The sequence below is a fragment of the Pantherophis guttatus genome, chromosome 8, assembly GCF_059756535.1.
Source record: "Pantherophis guttatus breed Tessera chromosome 8, ASM5975653v1, whole genome shotgun sequence".
Taxonomy (NCBI): domain Eukaryota; kingdom Metazoa; phylum Chordata; class Lepidosauria; order Squamata; family Colubridae; genus Pantherophis; species Pantherophis guttatus.
This window is the reverse complement of record NC_142070.1, coordinates 1,171,782-1,185,899: the sequence shown is the minus strand read 5'-3', so window position 1 is coordinate 1,185,899 and position 14,118 is coordinate 1,171,782. Positions and strand designations below refer to the sequence as shown.

Here is a 14,118-nt window from a genome sequence, read left to right as displayed (position 1 = left end):
GCTGAGGATGAGGGAGGTTGCCATTCCCAACCTCCATAATTGAATCCTCATCCTTCGGAAGCCACCAGAACACCTGGCTTGTAGAACCAGTCTTGGCAAAAGAGGCCCAACCTCTTGGCTTCAGGTACAAGCCAGACAGGAACTCCATTCAGGAGCGCCCCACAAAATTTCGCCATTGCCCCGAATGCTACAGAACAGCCCAGCCAGCCTTTTAACCAAGATAGGTCAAAGTCAACTCACGCCAGACCCGCTTCAGGGACTGCTCTACTACATCACAACATTCAGCACAAAAAAATACAAGTCCGTTGTCCATTAACTAAAGTTACCCGAAACCAGAATATACATGTTTGCTATATCCATTTTTTTTAATTCCCCCAAATCCAACCAAAAACAATACAGGCAAAGGTTGGAGACGAGTCTGCTCAATATTTCTTACATTCCCCCTAACAGCCTTCATTGGGTCAAGCAACACAAGAGACAAATCCAATAAATAAATGGAGTTAATTTAGAGTTTAAAAATTAAAAGGTAAATCTACCACTGTCCACAGGAAGGAGATTCGGAGGAGAGGAGAGGCTCTGTTTTCCAGCTTTGCAATGGGGAAAGGAAGGTTGGCAAATACACCACATTTCTCAACCTCAGGGTCTTTTCAATGAGCCGACTCCCAGAATTCCCCAGCCAGCATGGTTTAAAGGTGGGTGGACTCCGATTCCCAGAATCCCACACCCAGCTGGCTAGGGAATTCTACTCCACCTATCCTAAAACGTATTTATTGGCTGGGGAATTCTGGGACTTGTGGCCCATCCTTCTTCAAGCAAGGTGAGTGGGGCATTCTGGGAGATGGAGTGCACCCACCATAAAGGGGATTCTGGGATTTGAAGGCCCCCCATCTTAAAGCAGCCTGGCTGGGAATGGGAGGTTCTAGGAGTTGGGAGTACAGCCCTCTTAAAACAGACTGGGTGGTGGAGTCTGGGAGTTGGAGTCCACCCATCTCAAAGCATCTGGCTAGGGAATTCTAGGGCATGAAGACCCCAATCTTGAACCAGGCCAGGCAGGGGATTCTGGGAGTTTTCTAGGGTTTTAAGCCCCCCATCTTAAAGTACAGTTAGATGGGGGATTCTGGGTGCTGTAGTCCACCCACCTTAAATCAGGCTAGGCTGGGGCTTCTGGGTGCTGTAGTCCACCCACTTTAAAGCAGGCTGGGCTGGGGTTTCTGGGTGCTGTAGTCCACCCACCTTAAAGCAGGCTAGGCTGGGGCTTCTGGGTGCTGTAGTCCACCCACTTTAAAGCAGGCTAGGCTGGGGATTCTGGGTGCTGTAGTCCACCCACCTTAAAGCAGGCTGGGCTGGGGTTTCTGGGAACTGTAGTCCACCCACCTTAAAGCAGGCTGGGCTGGGGCTTCTGGGAACTGTAGTCCACCCACCTTAAAACAGGCTGGGCTGGGGTTTCTGGGAACTGTAGTCCACCCACCTTAAAGCAGGCTGGGCTGGGGCTTCTGGGAACTGTAGTCCACCCACCTTAAAGCAGGCTGGGCTGGGGCTTCTGGGAACTGTAGTCCACCCACCTTAAAACAGGCTGGGCTGGGGCTTCTGGGAACTGTAGTCCACCCACCTTAAAGCAGGCTGGGCTGGGGCTTCTGGGAACTGTAGTCCACCCACCTTAAAGCAGGCTGGGCTGGGGCTTCTGGTCGAGTCCACCCACCTTAAAGGGGCCGAGAGGCGGAGGCCCTCCTGGTGCGAGGCAGCGGGCCCGGGGAGCGCGGTTGGCCTGGCTTTAAGGGGGGGGTCTCCGGGGTCCCTCTGCCCTCCCGCAGCTGCCGGTCCCCATGTCGGGCCCGGCTGCGCTTCCCCGCCGCGTCCGCGTTGCCAGCTACCTACCTACCGTGGGCCCCGCGGGGCCTCCGCCGCTGCGCGATGCCCGCCCGCCCGCTGGGCCGCCTCAGCCCGACTCGCCCGCTCGCGCTCCCTCAGCCCCGGCCACGCCCCTCCCCGCCGCGCCACGCCCCTCCCCGCCCTGCCCATTGGCTCGCGCCTCGCCGCCCCTGACAGCGCGCCGCCCATTGGCCGCTCGTCGACGAGGCCCGCCGTCGGGACGCCCTCACCTCATTGGCCCGCAGACCCGTCCGACGCCTTTCCTCGCTCGAGGGGGGGGCTCCGCGTGCCTGGGCCGCCCGTGACGTAGGTGGGGGCCCCCTCTTTCCGAGCGCTGATTGGCGGAGGCTCTGCCCTCGCCCCTCTCCGTCTTCAAAGCAGCTGCGTCTCCCACGTGGCAGCCCTGCGATGACGAGCCATTGGCCTTCGGCGGACCCCGCCTCTGCTGCCTAGACGGGCGATGATTGGATGAAGCCACAAAGACCTCCGCCAATCCGAGAAGGGACTAAACCAAGACCGCGATGGGGGGGAAAACGCGGTCCCGTCGCAGCTCGGCTCTTTGTCTTGGTCGAAAGGCTTTATCGATGTCCCCCCCCCCGAAAAATAGCTTGGCCTGACCGCAGCGCCGACACGTGGCTTGGGCAGCAGTTTCCCCCTTGCAAGCGTCGCTGCAGCTCCAGCCTTTGCTGTTGGATGGGAGACCACGAGGAAACCCAGCCAGGAAGAATTACAGTGCAAACAAATCCCGGAAAATGGGCTTGGAGAGTGGAAAGGTTTACAATGGAGCAGCCGACAAAATTGATACTTTTTAAAAAATCTATCATTTATAATATATAATATATAATAATATAATAATTAACCCCCCCATCTCATTCTGAAAAGCAACTTACAATTAAAATTGAATACAGGTAGTCCTCGATTTACAATAGTTCATTTAGTGACCATTCAAAGTTGCAACAGCACTGAAAAATGTGACTTAGGACCGTTTTTCACACTTAACGACCGTTGAAGCATCCCCTTGGTCACGTGATTTTTATGTGGAGTCTTGGCCATTGACTCACATTTCTGATGGTTGCTATGTCCCTGGGGGGGGTGTCACGTGATCCCCTTTTACGATGAGCAAAATCAACGGGGAAACCAGATTTGCTTAACAACCATTTGACTAATTTAACATCTGCAGGGATTCACTTAACAAATGAATAGACCTTGGAGGTCTTCTAGTCCAGCCTCCTGCTTGGGGCAAAACTCACTTAACGAATGTCTCACTTATCAACATAAATTTTGGTGGTCGTAAATTGGGGACTATCTGTAGTTTGTAGTTGCAAAAAAAAAAAAAAGCCAGGTGTTAAACTTGCTGCAGCCGAGTCATAAAACGGGCCACCAGGCAGCATTGATTGCCAGTGCTCTCTGCTGACATCTGCTGGTAAAAATCATGCGGGTGTTGTTGTTTTTCCTTAGCGCATGCGTAAAAAAAAATTCGGCAGGGGCGGAGGCATACACGCAATCGGCGCCCAAGAACGCCCGCCATTGGCCGCCGATATCTCCCTAGGTTCCCCGTCTTTTCCAATCAGTTTCCAGGCTCTGCGCATGCGCCTTTGTGGAAAACGGGGGTGGTGGTGAAAACCGCGCGGTGCTGTCTAACGCAGATTCCGTCCCGAAAAAGAAAATAACTTTCGCGCATGCGCGATCGGCTGCCGACCACCCCATGGCGCATGCGTAGAGAGTTAGGCGAACGCCTGTTGTTGTGGGGGGTGGGCAGCCCTCGAGCCCTGGCTCGGGCTCTACGTTTCCCCTCGGTTAGTTTCCGTGTGAATGTAAGGGGGAACCCGGGTCGGTGCAGAAATAGGGACACGCATCTGGTGTCTTTTGGTCGTGTGAATGCAGCAGGGGCGGGGCGGGCGCGAGAGGGAAGGGGGCGGCTGAGAAGCGGAGACTGGCGACCCCTGGTGGCGCCTGGCTGCAAGTGCAGCTTTCGCAGCCTGGCTTGTAGAGAGTCCAGTCTCAGAGGAAGGAGGCTGAAGGGGTTGGGCTAGATGACCCACCAGGTCCCTTTCCAGCCCTACCCTAGGATTCTGCATATGTTACAGGTGGTCCTCGACTTACAACCGTTCGTTTAATGACCAAAGTTACAAAGGCACACTGTAAACAATTATGACCCTTAACGGCCGTTGAATCCCCATGGACAGGCACATCATTAAACCTCGGACGCTTGGCAACTGACTTGTATTTATGACAGTTGCAGTGTCCTGGGGGGGTCATGTGATCCCCTTTTGCGACCTCCCTGACAAGCAAAGTCCAGGGGAAAGCCAGATTCACTTAACAACTGGAGTGATTCACTTAAAAATTGTGGCAGGCAAGGTCCTAGAATGGAGCAAAACTCACTTGACAGCTGTCCTTGAGTTATAGCAGTTTGTTTAGTGACTGTTCAAAGTTACAACAGCACTGAAAAAAAGGGACTTGGGACTGTTTTTCACACTTATGACCGTTGAAGCGTTGATCATGTGATCAAAATTCAGATGCTTGGCAACTGACTCATATTTATGACGGTTGCACTGTCCTGGAGTCATGTGATCCCCTTTTGCGAACTTCCAATAAGCAGAGATAATGGGGGAAGCCCAATTCACTTAATAACCGTATAACTCACTTAACAATGGCAGTTATTCACTTAACTGGCAAGCAAGGTCATAAAATGGATCAAAACACTTAGCTACCGTCTTGCTTAGCACTGGAACAAGTTGTGGCTGCTATGTGGCAGTATCACACATCTTGTGTTGTTGTGTACTGAAAGAACACGAGATCAGCATCTTATGACAGATGGAAGGTTTCACTGTACATAGTCCTCGAGTTATGACCAAAGGTTGGGGCCACAATTTCTGTTCCTGAGGTGCTAACTGAGTCGTGTCTGATTTTATCACATCTTTTCGTTAACAGTTGTTAAGTGAATCATGCAGTCGCTAAGTGAATCGGGTTCCCCCCTTGTCTTCGTGTGTCAGAGGTCGCAAATGGCCAACCAGCTGGCCCTCCAGGATGTTGCAACCATCATAGATACCCCATGGTTGCCAAGGGCCAAAATTTTGGTCATGTGACCATGGGGGGGGGAATTCTGCAATGGTCGTAAGCATGAGGATCAGTCATAAGTCAGTTTTTGCAGTGCTCTTGTAACTTCAAACAACCGCTAAGTGAATGGACGTAAGTCAAGGACTATTTTGTAACTTCGTCTCTCTGTTAGACCCAGAATGCATCCTATAGTTAGTCCTTGACTTAAAACCCCAATTGAGCCCAACATTTATGTTGCTAAGTGAAACATTCATTGAATATTGTCCCATATTAGGACCTTTCTTGCCACTGTTGCTAAGTGAACCACTGCCATTGTTAATTTAGTAACACGGTCCTTAAGTGGCTTCTCCATGGACTTTGCTTGTCAGAAGGTTGACCCCGGGATACTGCCCCTGTCATAAATATGAATCAATTGCCAAACGTCTGAATTTTGATCACGTGACCACGAGGATGCTGCAACGGTCGTAAGTGTGAGAAAGGGTCGTAAGTCTCATTTTTCAGCACTGATGTAACTTTGGTCACTAAATGAACTGTTGTAAATCGAGGACTTATCTGTAGAGATGAGCTGCTCTATGATTGAATAAAGTTTGATTGTATTTGGAATAAAAGAAGTAAAAATAGGACTTTGGGAACCAACCAGGTAACCGAACCACGTCAAAACCACGTTTTCCCCGGAGACCAAATCCTGCAAAGCTCCAAATCCGGAGCTGGCATGAAGCGGAGGTCAAAAAAGTCAAGGCTGACCTGCTTTGGCACCGGTCCCACCTTGGAGACGTCCCCCAAATAGGAAAAAAATCGGTCTTGGCTGCTTGCGGGATTTCTCTGAACTTTCTGCAAGGACAGGCAGTCCCCAACTTACAACAGTTCATTTAGTGGCTGTTCAGAGTTACCACGCCCCTGGAAAAAGTGACTTAGGACCATTTTTCACGCTTACGACTGTTGCGGCATCCTCCAAGTCACAAGATCAAACTACAGACTCACATTTATGACGGCCGCTGTATCCCGGGGTTCACGTGATCCCTTTCAGAGACCTTCTGACGAGCAAAGTCAACGGGGGAAGCCAGATTCACTTAACAGCCGTGCAGGAATTCACTCAACAACAGTGGCAAGAAAGGTCGTCCCATGGTTTCCCTTAGCAACAGAAATTTGGAGCTCAATTCTGGTCATAAGACAAGGACTAGGCTCTGGGTTGGAGCAGCAGAACAAGGGCGCCACCTGGTGGTCTGAATCAGCTCTGAAAGCAGACCTGACCCCGAACCAGGTGTCTTCATCTGGCCTGACCCCATCCCTGCCTCTGAGCTACCAGCTGGACGTGAGCGACTGGCCGCTGGGCCTTGGCACCTTGCCAAGGAGATGCCGGGGGGGGGGCAGCGAGTCCCATGACGGGGGTGGTGACCGAGGTGTCATTTTCCTGTCGCCTCCTCGGCTGTCACTCAAGTCCCCAAGAGAACCACCAGGCCGGGGAGGGAGGGAGGGAGGCTGGAGGAAGCCGTGGGGGTTCAAAACTTTGATCCTGATGGGAGGACGAAGGTCAGGGAGTCCTCCGTCCTTTGGGAACGAGGCCCTTCCCCGACATCCCTGCAGCTTAGCAAGGGGGTCTCGGTCTTACATCTAGCCCCTCGCTTTTGCCATTCTCTACCCCCCCCCATGGACAGGACGGCTTGGAGGGGACTCCCGTGACTGCCCTTCCCCCACCCCACCCCACCCCAGCAGCCAGAGATCATCTGCCTGGATGCCCACCGGCCTTACTATGGGAAGATGCAAGGGGGCAAGGGCTCAGCAGACCCCCCCAAGCCTCTCAAGAGGTAAGTGGCTGTGAGGCTCTGCCCTGCAGGACGGGGCACCTCTCTTTATTTATTTTATTTTATTTATTTTATTTTATTATTTTATTTTTTATTTTTTTAATTTGATTTATATGCCGCCCTTCTCCGGAGACTCAGGGCGGCTTACAATGTGCTCAGCAATAGCCTTCATCCTTTTGTATATTTATACAAAGTCAGCTTATTGCCCCCACAAACTGGGTCCTCAATTTACCTACCTTAGAAAGGATGGAAGGCTGAGTCAACCTTGAGCCTGGCGAGATTCAAACCTGCAGTAATTGCAGGCAGCTGGAGTTAAATTACAATGCATTAGTCTGCTGAGCTATCCAGGCTCAGCAGACTATTTTATTTTACCCTATTTTATTTTCATTTTTAAAAAATTGATGCGCCACCCATCGCGCTGTTACGCAACTGGTTTTCTTGCTCCTTTTCCATTTGGCTAAGCACCTGCTGGCCCTGGGTTCAAGACTCCTCCACTCACGCCCCTCCAGGTGGGTCAGGAGAGGAATGCCCGGGAGGCCCATTGCATGACCTTCCAAGGGCCCAAACAGGCATGGCATGTCCGTAGGGCCACCACAGTGGCTGGGGGTTGGACTAGAAGACCTCCGAGATCCCTTCCAACTCTTGTTATTCTGGTTTATGATGCTGCCAAGGTGCTGGGCTCCCACCCAGCCCCAGGTGTTCTGGATGAAAGTGGGTGTCTGCCTTGCTGTGGGTGGGATCAGGGGTGAAATCCAATTTTTTTCCCTACCGGTTCTGTGGGCGTGGCTTGGTGCGCAGCCGGATTTGCTTAACAGCCACGTGATATTCACTAAATAACTGCAGGGATTTGGTCATAAGGTCCGAGGAGACTCCTTGAAAGGTGAAGGTTTTCCCTGTCCAGTCATGCCCGACTCCAGGGACTCTTGGCCGAGGGAGCCACCGTTGTCCGAAGACGTTTCCGTGGTCACGTGGCTAGCAGGGCTGTACCCTACTCTCGAGTAGACCTCTTCCTGAGTAGCCACTCCTGCCTTTGGGCAGCCCTGCGTGCCCGAGCATTGAGGAGAGGCTCCTCCACTTCACTCTCTCCACTTGAAGGAGCCTCTGGAGGTTCTGAAGGCCCTGGCTGAGTCTCTGCCTCTGCCACCACATCCTCTTCAGCCTCCTCGCTGTCTGACGCGAGCGCCGGCTGCTGGCACAACCCCACACCAGCCTCCTCATCATCGGGATCAGCCACGATCCGCGCAGGCTGCTGGCGGGCCACAACACCTTACTAGGGTTTTTGCTAACACTATTTTCATCTCCTTTTCGACATTGAGCAAGTTTGCAAACGAACTTTGCACAAGCATCCTGCTCCTTCGGCAGGCGGTCCAGGTGCAAAACCCGTTGCCAGAAGTTAAGAGGAGAGCGGAGGAACAGGAGACGGGAAATGATTTTAGCGCAAGAGTGCTGAGACGTGGAAGAGGGAGGGAGGAACATCCTCTGCATTTGGCTCGGCTGTTCCAAGTTTCTTATTACTCGGCGTTTGGCAGCCTGTGTGAGAATTAACCCCATACAGCTAATCCTCAGAAGTCACCCTGCCTCTTTGCTCGGCTTTCTAACAGCGTCCCCCTCTCTCCGGGGGCTGAGAAACAGCCCTTCAGGGGAAGACCCAGCAAGGCCACCGGAGAGAGGCAGGGAACCCAGCCGCTGCAGAACCTGTTTTATTTGCAGTGGGTCCTCGACTTATGACCACAGTTCCAATTCATCATTTCCATTGCTAAGCGAGATGTAAAGTCAGTTTTGAATAAACAAATTTAGTGTAACTTTGAACGTATGCTAATCGGCATAGATTAAAATGAAATTTCATTGCCTGCAGCTCTCAAAGGGTTCCCACCTCCAATATACACTACGTGTGACAGAATATATAAATACAAAATTATGCATATGCCCAGCTATATTCTATGACGCAGAGAAACAACCCTGTATTCATGTGCATTTGTCCCCTTTTTATTTATTTATTGTTTATTTATTTATTTTACAACCTTTCTTGCCAGAGTTGTTAAGTGAATCCCTGCTGTTGTGGAGTTAAGTCACCCGGTTGTTAAGTGAATCCGGCTTCCTCCTTGACTTGGCTGGTCAGGTCGCAAAAGGAGACCCCGTAACCCTGGGAGACAGCGCCCGCCATAAATAGGAACCAGTTGCCAAGCATCTGCATTTCGATCACGTGACCACAGGAATGCTGCAATGGTCGTAAGTGTGAAAAAGGGGCCCAAGTCCCTTTTTTCAGTGCCGCTGTAACTTTGAATGGTCACTAAGTGAACGGTCGTAAGTCAAGGACTACCCATATTTACTTATTTGTTCGTTCAATTCATCTCAGTCATCCTTTCCGAGGACTTGAGTTTTTCTCTTCCAGAACTGAGAAAGTTCTCCCTTCTGCAGGCAACAGCATCTTCTTCCCACGCTGGCTGGGGGATTCTGGGAGTTGAAGCCCCCCCCCTTTAAAGTGGCCAAGGTCAAAAACTGCTGCTCTAGCCTGAACTTACAACCATTTGTTCAGAGACCAGTTCCACCAGCGCTGGGAAAGCTGTCTCATGACCCCTTGCATGTGAATTTTGCGTATAGGTTACTTCTCTTTCATCACATTTTCATCGTACATTAAACACCGACGGCTTTTCACACTTACGACCATTGCAGCCCCCCCCCCCATGGTCACACGATAGAATTTGGGTGGAGGTCTTCTAGTCCAACCCCCTACTCTGGCAGGAAACCCGACACCATTTCCAAAAAGCGGCTCTCCACTCTCCTCTTAAAAAGCACCAGTGAGTTCTGGTGGCAAGTGGTTCCACAGGTTAATTGTCCTCACTGTCAAGAAATTTGTCCTTATTTCCAGGTTGCTTCTCTCCTTTAGTAGTTTCCACCCGTTGCTGCTTCTCCTGTCCTTCTGGTGCTTTGGAGGGTAGGTCGACCCCCTCCTCTCTGTGGCAGCCCCTCAGATATTGGGACCCTGCTCTCATGCCTCCCCTGGTGCTTCTCTCCTCTAGAGCGGCCACGCCCAGTTCCTGCAACCCTTCTTCCCATGTGTTACTCTCCAGGGCAAAGCACCGGAGGGACGGTTGCAATAACGGGGGAGGGATGGAGGGATGGATGGCCAGTGGAGATGAAAGCGGGTTTGCACAATTCCAGCTGCAATCCAGCAGATTAGGCTCCCGTGCATGGACTGGCTTTCTTTGCGATGGCCCCCGGGGGCCCCTCCAGGCCTTTGCCGGGTGCAAACGGGACGCCTGCACGCTCCGCCGCGAATCCACCGCGCGCAATCCAGCCTCTTTGCGCGGCACGAACTGCGCAGGCGCCCGGCGCGTCCCCCCCCCCCACCCCCGCTCGTCTCGCGCCCGAAGTCCCGGGCATGGCGAAAAGGAGCGCATGCGCGGCGTCACTCTCAGCGGGGCTTTTTTTTTTTACCGACTTTCTCCGCACGCGCGGCGCGCCTGCGCAGACGGCCTCAGCAAGGCTGAGGCGGCGGCGGTTCCCTCTGAGGCGGCCGGTGGCGGTGCCGCGACTCGGGCGACGCGAGGCCTCCGTGGGCGGTCGGGGAAAGGGAGCCCGGGAGCAGAGAAGAGGTGGGCCCTGCGGTCGGTCTCCGCCTCCCTACCTCGTCTCCCCCAGGCCATCGAGGGCGGAGGGCGGCGGGGGCAGCAAGGCCTCAAAATGGCGGCTGAGGGGGGGGGGGGAGGAGGCGCCGGAGGCCTCCCTAGCAGGGCCGCCCGGCTCGGTTTTGGTTCCCCCCCCTTAACTCCCCCCCCCGATGCCCGAGGCGGTGCCAGGCGCTGCAGGCCCCGTCAGTCCCCCCCTTTGTTCCTCTGAGTGGCCTGTCCCGTTTTTTAAACCTTATTTATTTTATTAGATTTCTTTTACCACATTCATTTATTTATTTGTTACGTTCATTTATTACGTTTTTTACATTTTATTACATTCATTTATTACATTTATTACATTCATTTATTACATTGCATTTTATTACATTTATTTTTTACATTTATTTGCAGCCCATTTTCCTCTCAAAAAAGAGCCTTGGGTCCTTGGGGGCAAAAGACAGGATTATTTGTTTATTTATTTATTTATTTATTTGAGGGGATGTCCTGGGTTCTGCCATCTCTCCCCCCTCCCCCCCCCGAAAAAAAGCCTGCCCCTTTTCATATTTGGGACCCACCTCCCTCCCCCCAAGACAAAAGGGGGGCAGGGGGTGTTCCCTGACAAGACAAGAGGAGGAGAAGGTCTCTCCCCCCCCCCCCGCACTCCCCCCCATGCTTAGATTCCTCCTCCCATGTAGTTCTTAGGCTGTGCTCATACCAGGGGTTAAGCTGAGTGGGGAATTCTGCTGAGTTGAAGCCCACAGATCTTAAAAGTGCCCCAGGTGGACACCCTTGGTTCATTCGTGTTCTCTCTCATTCTCTCTCTCACACACACACACACACACAGCTGCCTTGTGGCTGATACAGCTTTATTTCCCTCCTTGCATTATAGTTTCTGTCCTGGCCCTCCCCACTTTTTCCACCTTTGATTTGCACCCACATTTTAAAAGAAACACACCAATACAACGCCTTCGAGGCATGCTCCATTATCCAGGATGGTATAAAGACTCCTGCCTTGGGTAAAGGGTTGGACTAGAAAACCTCCAAGGTTCTCTTTCAGCCCTATAATTATTTCTATGAAGGTACATTTTTCTCTTTCTGGCTCAATAACTGCATTAGGATTCTTCCTATCCATACATCAGCCCAGGATTTGTCTTCCTTTCACAATTTGCTCCTGGGCTCTTTTTTTCTGGTTAGGCGGGGTAGGCTGAGAGGAGAATGCAGGTGATTTTGGGAAAATACCAACTGAGCAATGCAAAGCAGTCTGTGGCTGCCAAGAGCTAGGCACCGTTTGTTATGGTTAATAACAGGATAAAAGTTGGAAGGGGCATTGGAGGTCTTCTAGTCCAATGCTCTGTTCAAGCAAGACACCCTATACTATTGCAGACAAATGGTTGTCCAGTCTCTTAATCAATCTCTTCTGCTAAAGGCAGAAGACCAGGGGTATAATTCTACCTGCCACTTCTGCTTGGGGAATTAAAAATAGGGGCGGAAATTCTCTGTGCCGGACCTGATCAGTGGTCTGAGTTTCACAGATAGGTCTTGTTCTGATTCTGTAGCTAACAGCACACCAGTAACTGTGAGCCAGGACATATTTGGAGGTATGGCAATAGGATGCAGCATTCTTGAGAATTCTGTAATTCTCCCACTGCAAAGCTCGGTTAAGGTGTCAGAAGTCTGAAGCAACACAGTCAAAGCCTTTTTTCCTCATTAGGTAGAACTTGCTGAATCCTTTGTTCATGGAGTTTCTGTAGAACCAGCTAAGAACTTATTCCAATTTGTTTAAAGACTTGTGTAAAGAAGACAACTAATATCTTTGGATCTGTATCACCCGCACATTATTGAACATTTTGATTCATAACAAAGTTGCTTGTTGCTTGTTTTCTTCCCCTTTCCTGTTGCTTTTTAGCTGAACTGGTTATGAAATGCATCAAAATTGCAGAATGTTCTTGCACAAGTAATGTTCCTCTACTTTTTGAGAATTTTTATTTTGCAGAGCTGAACTCAAACACTGAACACAAGCACCTGACATTGCTGCCTGTTGCAGAAGGAAAAGATTGGGGGGGAGGGCAGGGGGGAGGCAGGGCAAAGTTGGTTTGGCTTGTAAGAATGTAAATCCTGATAAGGTTTGCAAATAGATCTGAATGAAGCTCTGTGGCTTAAAAAAAACACCACAGCTTGATAGTTAGCCAGAGTTGAATTCTATGAGCAAATGAATTGCATTTAGAGAAGATTACTCTAAATGCTCCGTGTGTTTTGTGGGGTGGTGATGGGATCTGTATTGAAAGGGAAGAAGGGGGGCTGGAGCTCGCAGAAAGCGAAATGGCCTACTGTCAATCTCTTAGAAGGAGTTGGGGTCTTGGCACTAGGTGCGCAATCTTGGGAAAACACACGTTTGATTCAAAGATAGACCAAGACTTTGACGTGAATAGCCCAAGTCCTTTCAAAACTTTGTCCTGCCCCACATCCTTGCTGCATTCTTAAGGCAGCATGGAAGTCTCAAAATAGAGCTGCCAATATACTGTACCTCTGGGGCAAAATACCACTGCCATCTTGCAATAATTGTATTGGTGTCAAACACCGAAGCTGACATTTAAGGCTCTGAATGTTTTGCAGCAGTTAGGTTATTTAAAGCACTGAATGCATCTGTATAAATCTTCCTGTGCTTTTGAGTGTGGAGCATTTAGACCAGAGGTGGGGCTGGAATGAGCCCAGGCCTTTGGAACTGCTCCCCAAGCAGGATTGTTGACTGAGGATGAGGATTTTTTTTTCTTATTAGTCTTTTTTTAATGTTATGATTTTGTGCTCAATGTGATCTTGTTGGGGTTTTTTTCCCCAAGTTGTAGCCCTGTTGCTAACTTTGTTTCACACAACGAATGTTTGTTCGGTTTATAATCTGCTTGACAAATGCAGTAAAACCTCAATGCTCTGGACCTCAGATGAAGTAGAGAAGATTTACTTTGCACTTTGGGCAAAAATCTGTAGTTTCCAAAGCAGTCCGGACAAGCAACTGCCAAAGAGCCACCAGAAAGCAGCCCAACCAAAGAATCTTGTAAGAGCACTCTCACCCACACAGACAAGCAAGTCACCAGAATATAAACTGACAGCAAACAGCACTCCTCACTAACACTGATGCTGTTACCTAGTTAGGGTAATGAAATGTCTGCAAGAAAAGAAGCTCAGAGGCACCAAGGACCCGTCATTTCAACCCTGAGCTACAAATATTCTCCTTTATTGGCAGTCCAGACCATTGACCTAATGTATGCAGGTTGTGGACACTGGTATAGAGGACAGATTAAATCAATTACATGCATTCAGATTTCATGGCCTCGGTCTTCTTGCCTCGTTCTGTTAAATTGAGAGAGTACCCTGTTTGTACCCAGAGCAGGCCGCGATTACATTATATCGTAATTAGTTATATAAATGAAGAGTAAGACTGAACAAAGGTCCCACAGATAGTCTTCTAAAGAGCAGCGATCTGCTTAGCTGTGGCTTTCTGGAGAGAGCAGGAATCATGTTGCCTGCCTCTGTCTTGGCCATTTCAAGTTCACAAGAACCAGGGTTACTCGTGAGTCATGGCCCACCAGCATAACTTTGGCTGAGCTGGTGTCTTCAGTTTAGTTGCTGCCATATGTCTTTCAGCTGGAAGCATAGCAGCGACTGTTCAGGGCTGATCAGAGAGTCCAGAAACCAGCGAATAAAAGGAAGCTGGTCCCCCAGAATGGTGGTGGTGGTTGTTTTTTAGCATTATTTCAAAATGGAGGAAGAAAGCCCCCTCCCCA

The 14,118-nt window shown here is 50.5% G+C and overlaps 2 protein-coding genes across 12 annotated transcripts in view; one reads left to right on the top strand and one right to left on the bottom strand.

Annotated features, from left to right (window-relative positions):
* Nucleotides 1–2,279, bottom strand: part of PAIP2B (poly(A) binding protein interacting protein 2B) — a 30,951-nt gene extending 28,672 nt beyond the window's left edge. For 2 of the 5 annotated variants that reach the window (XR_015729041.1, XM_034426108.3), the window contains exon 1: nt 1,876–1,987. The gene's annotated coding sequence lies outside the window, so the exon portion shown is untranslated. Of the gene's footprint in view, nt 1–1,871; nt 1,989–2,099 lie in introns of those variants that run through there. The other 3 variants (XR_015729044.1, XR_015729043.1, XR_015729042.1) reach the window with 3 other exon arrangements.
* Nucleotides 2,280–10,145: 7,866 nt separating this feature from the next.
* The window catches only part of ZNF638 (zinc finger protein 638), a 42,273-nt gene continuing 38,300 nt past the window's right edge, over nt 10,146–14,118 (top strand). For 5 of the 7 annotated variants that reach the window (XM_087874417.1, XM_087874414.1, XM_087874415.1 and 2 more), the window contains exon 1: nt 10,146–10,324. The gene's annotated coding sequence lies outside the window, so the exon portion shown is untranslated. The remainder of the gene's footprint in view (nt 10,325–14,118) is intronic. The other 2 variants (XM_087874418.1, XM_060682321.2) reach the window with 2 other exon arrangements.